At 45.8% G+C, this 4,397-nt stretch overlaps 1 long non-coding RNA gene across 1 annotated transcript; it reads left to right on the forward strand.

Annotated features, from left to right (window-relative positions):
- Positions 1-728: 728 nt before the first annotated feature.
- Positions 729-1,725, forward strand: LOC135173848 (uncharacterized). The gene is made up of 2 exons (XR_010301452.1): positions 729-848; positions 1,158-1,725. It is a non-coding gene; the product is annotated as an uncharacterized LOC135173848 (long non-coding RNA).
- Positions 1,726-4,397: the final 2,672 nt, after the last annotated feature.

Here is a 4,397-nt window from a genome sequence, read left to right on the forward strand (position 1 = left end):
CTAGCATAATATTTCCCTCACCTGAAACCTTAGACTTTTCTCTACACAACGTTTGCTGTCTGGATGTATACTATCCCAAAGATGCCCTTTTAAACATCTATTTTCATCTTCTTTCCATGTACAAGCTTCCCTGTATTGAACTATGTCCTTGTCAGATGTAATGGTCTGTCCTAAAACCGTTCTTGATTTTCTAGGCAGCTTTAACAAAAATTAACCTCATTTTCTCCCCTGAGTTTTCACAAATAGGTGATCAATGATTTGAGATGAAATTATACTAAAATATGCTGCTTTTCATCCCCTTCTGGGTGGCTGTGGTGAATAGTCCTACAGGGCATAAAATGGGCTTAAGCATGTCCTGTCTTATTTACCTGCCTGTCTGCGTTGCAGCCAGAGGAGGGAAAACAGGACAAAGAAATCCAGACAACCTAGTCTGGTTTGATCCGGTTGCCTGAGAGGGATTTCATAAGGCCCACGCCCCTGCTGCGTGCAAGGCGTGTGTGCCCCCCCTTTTTGGAAGACAACAGCCTGTGGGTTCTTCCATTTTTGGGTCTACTTGGGTGATTGCCAGAGGTGATTGGGTGATTGTGTGGCCAATGAGAACATTAGCCTCGACCATGATGCTATAAATGGGGGTGAACAGGTGAATAAGGAGCTTGCGTGCTCATTTGCTCCTTGCTCACCTGCCTCTCACCCGCCTGCCCGTCGCCTCAGCCACCTCAAGCTGCCTCAGCCACCTCAAGCTGCCTCAGCCAGCAGCTGATTCCACTTCACAGCCCATGTGGAATTTGCCACAGAACTTCTATTGAATATTTTCCTGCCTATGTTTTGGGCCGCAGACGTTAGGACTAGTGAGTATTCTTAACTCTTTGTTCAGGTTAATCAACCTCACAAGAGGTGAATTAAGCCACCAGACTCTCTATTAAAGACACTTTCTGAAATCTTTCAAAATTCCATTGTACATAGACATTCTGTAAAATAGTTCTGCTAACCGCATCAAAGAACTTGTGTGGATAGTTGTAAATAAGTTTGGGGGAATTATTTTGTGTATATTAATAAATTATTTAATAACTTTTAAATTGGCCTCAAACTCAGATTTCAACTAGTCCCCTTCATAACAGTGTCCCATAGGTTTTCTCCTCTGTTTTCTTGTCTTTCAGTGTCTTTACCAGCAGAAGTTCTCCACCTTGTAAGATTCAGCTCTGTCAAGTCTCCATTTGCACCAAACTCTCTTCATGTGCATAACATCCCATCCACGTTGCAGAAGTCAGTGAGAAGGACATGACCTGCTTCTTGGTTAATCTCTCTTGGCACTCCAGAGACCACTGACATCTGTGCTGCCTAATGAGGTAGCTCTGTGTCTTCATTCCCTACAACAAGCAGTACTCCCCAGCATGATTCCCCCTTCCTCCAGGAGTTAATTAATTTGTACACTCAATAGGTAGGCTTAGAGTTAGAGAGCTATTTATACTGCCAGTTGGCTGCCATCTCTTAGCTGTATAATGCCACTGTACAGTCTTGTAGGCTCTGCAAGTGTTTCTGTGTTGTAGCCCTTGGCACCTTTCACAGCCCAGAAACATACCCTTGGTCCAGAACTGTGAAGATATTTTTAAAACACCTCCTTTGAGCAGCTAAGGCTGATTAAAAGAAGCCAGTATCAGATTCTGTGAAAATGAGAGTAAACTTTTAAAGCACTGCCAGATGCCAGTTGGACATTCAAGCTAAGAGCTTAGCTCCTGGAGCTAAATGGGCACTTGTCTCTTGCTGCCATCCACACAGCCGTTCACATAACTACCCCATCACCTCCTAGCCCCCCTGCAGGAAAGGAAGGAAAATCAGGAGCAAAATGCAAAACACCACAGGTTGTTTAATAGTTCAATACAAAGAATGAAGGAACAACAGGAATGATAATAATAATAAAGTAAAATATAACGAGAGTGATATAAAACAGGAACAGTTCACCAGATGCTGCCAACTTTTGCTGCGTGTGCCAAAATAAAATGATCTGCCAGAAACTTGTTGGGCTTGCCTGTGCCAGCCCTCGCTCCTATATAGCAGGCATGATGCTATATGGCATTGAATACCCCACTGGCTTGTTCATCTGGCTGTCCTGGGTGTGGCCCTTCCCAACTTCTTGTGAAGAAAATTAACCTTCTCCCAGCTAAATCTAGGACACTTACCTGATTTTTTTTTTCATTAGAGAGAGAGTTTCTTGCCAAAGCATAGCCTAGATAGTCAAAACACCTCAGAAACTTTTTCAGGGGAAGTCAGTAACATAACAAGATAGAACTTACCTTGCCACTTGTAGGTCTAAAACAGAATAAACTTTCTTTATAGTCAGTAGAGAGCAGTACGTGATATTCACCACCATGAGACTAATTTTGTCTTGCAACAACCTATTTCTCGCAGTGAGCTGCAAAACGAATGATAAAATGGACAACTTCAACACCAAATATACTCTAGGCTTCCTCTAAGTCAGGGCAAGTTAAGCCCCATCTCAATGACAGGCTGGTCCTCTAAATATCTATGCTGCCATTTCATTCAGAGTGCTCAGGTTGCTTTTCCCTGTATACATGGCATGATGTGCTGACGTGGGAAGGAATTTGCCTGGGAAAGGACCAACACCCAAGCCTGATGCTGGGTAACATGCCAGCCAAGTTGGGTGCCTCTAAGCTCAGAAACCAAGTACCTCTCTGTGGGAGAATTTCTCCCACAGAGGGACATGAGCTGTAAACATGAGACCTTATGATGGGAGATGTCCTTGAGCTTGCTGGCTCAAAGAAGCTAGGCTGTGGACTGTGAGCAACCCACGCACACCTGCAGAGGGCTGGACCTGACGGCCCCTGGGGCGGACACAGCTCCAGGGGGCTGAGCCTGCCAGCCCCCTGGGGTGGGAACCACAGGTTGTTTACCACAGGGTAACCTATCTGCACCCTGCACGTGGCCTTGGGCCAATCTGTACCGTCCACTTGTGCCAGCCCCAGGCTGGCTGGATACACCTCCTCTGAGCACTATATAAGACACTGCACTACCCTAATAAAATTGTACTGATGCATAGCAAGCTGCTGAGTCGACTCGTCAGTATACCGATCTCGCCTCTCGCCAGCCTCCGGACCCCTACACCTCTCTGCCAATTTCTAGTCCCATATAACTAATCTGACCTTCCAGGATCCTCTTTTCTTCATTCCTACACTCTTCCTCTCTCTACACCTCCACTTCTTTATGATAGGTAGCTCACTGTGAAAATGCTGAGAAGGTGGTGGATGCAAGACATTGCAGAAAGGAGGAGGTAAAGAAGGTATCGCCATAGCACAGGGAGTTCTCAATAGTAGAGTATGATACTCTTTTATCAAGAGTTGTAAGGCCCTCCACATAGTTTTTACACAGGCCAGGAGGAGTTGCCCTGGATGCTTTCCCAGGATCTTGCTGTGGGTGGTCTTGCCCCACAGGCTGGAGGGCAGATCAAGGCATTCCCCAAACAGATGTGCTGGTTGCATGTGGTCACAGGGCAGGAGGGAAAGCCCAGTGTGGCACTGTGTAAGGGTGATGGAGACCATCCTCCTTGTCTGAGTGTCAAGGAAGGAGACGCTGGGGTTAACATCCCTTCCACAGAGGACAATTCACAGAAATTGTGGTTAATGCCCGATTTTTACTTTGCATATGAAGCCAAGAAAAATCAGACTCCCTGTGCTGCAGACTGCTTCAGGCACTTTCAATCTTCCAATGTTACCTTGTCTGAAGGGTATTCTAAGATAAGAAAATAGATGAAGTGTCATGGGCCAGACCATTTCTGCACAAGGAGTATGCTGTGTGAGCCTGACACCCAAGCACTCAGGTTCCATATGCCTGCTGACCGCTAACTGCAGCCAGCAGAAAGGCCTATGTGCTGTTTGGATTTTGTGTTTTTACACACAGGCTGAGGACAGGATTTCAATCACTTGCCTGGGGCTTTACTTGAAGGAGCAGCTGCAGGAAAAATGAAGCAACCCTACCATAAAACCCCCACAGTATTTCCATATTACATACCCATAAGCTACAGAGCTGCAATACAAACCACTCAGCCTCCTGCAGTTGTGGGTGGCTTACCCAGACAGCAAAGGGTGGAAGTGAGAATCCATGCCAGGATCCCCAAGGGGAGGGCAAGGAGCAGTTCTGAGTGCATGATAGGACTTCAGAAAAAAGCCACAGCAAATGTGTTGGGAGTTCAGGCCTGGACATAAATGTCAGTGGTGCTAGCATTGCGTATGTCCATTTTTAACAGGAATTTGCTAATTAGGGCTGAATAACCTAAGGAGAAGGCTATTTGCAGGCACAGTCCAAGAATGACCACCCTTGAAAGGCAGCTGCAAGTGGTTTTGCAATATGATTTTATCTGGGCAGAATGAGTTCATAATTGGAAA

This window comes from Pogoniulus pusillus, chromosome 3 (genome assembly GCF_015220805.1).
Source record: "Pogoniulus pusillus isolate bPogPus1 chromosome 3, bPogPus1.pri, whole genome shotgun sequence".
Taxonomy (NCBI): Eukaryota; Metazoa; Chordata; class Aves; order Piciformes; family Lybiidae; genus Pogoniulus; species Pogoniulus pusillus.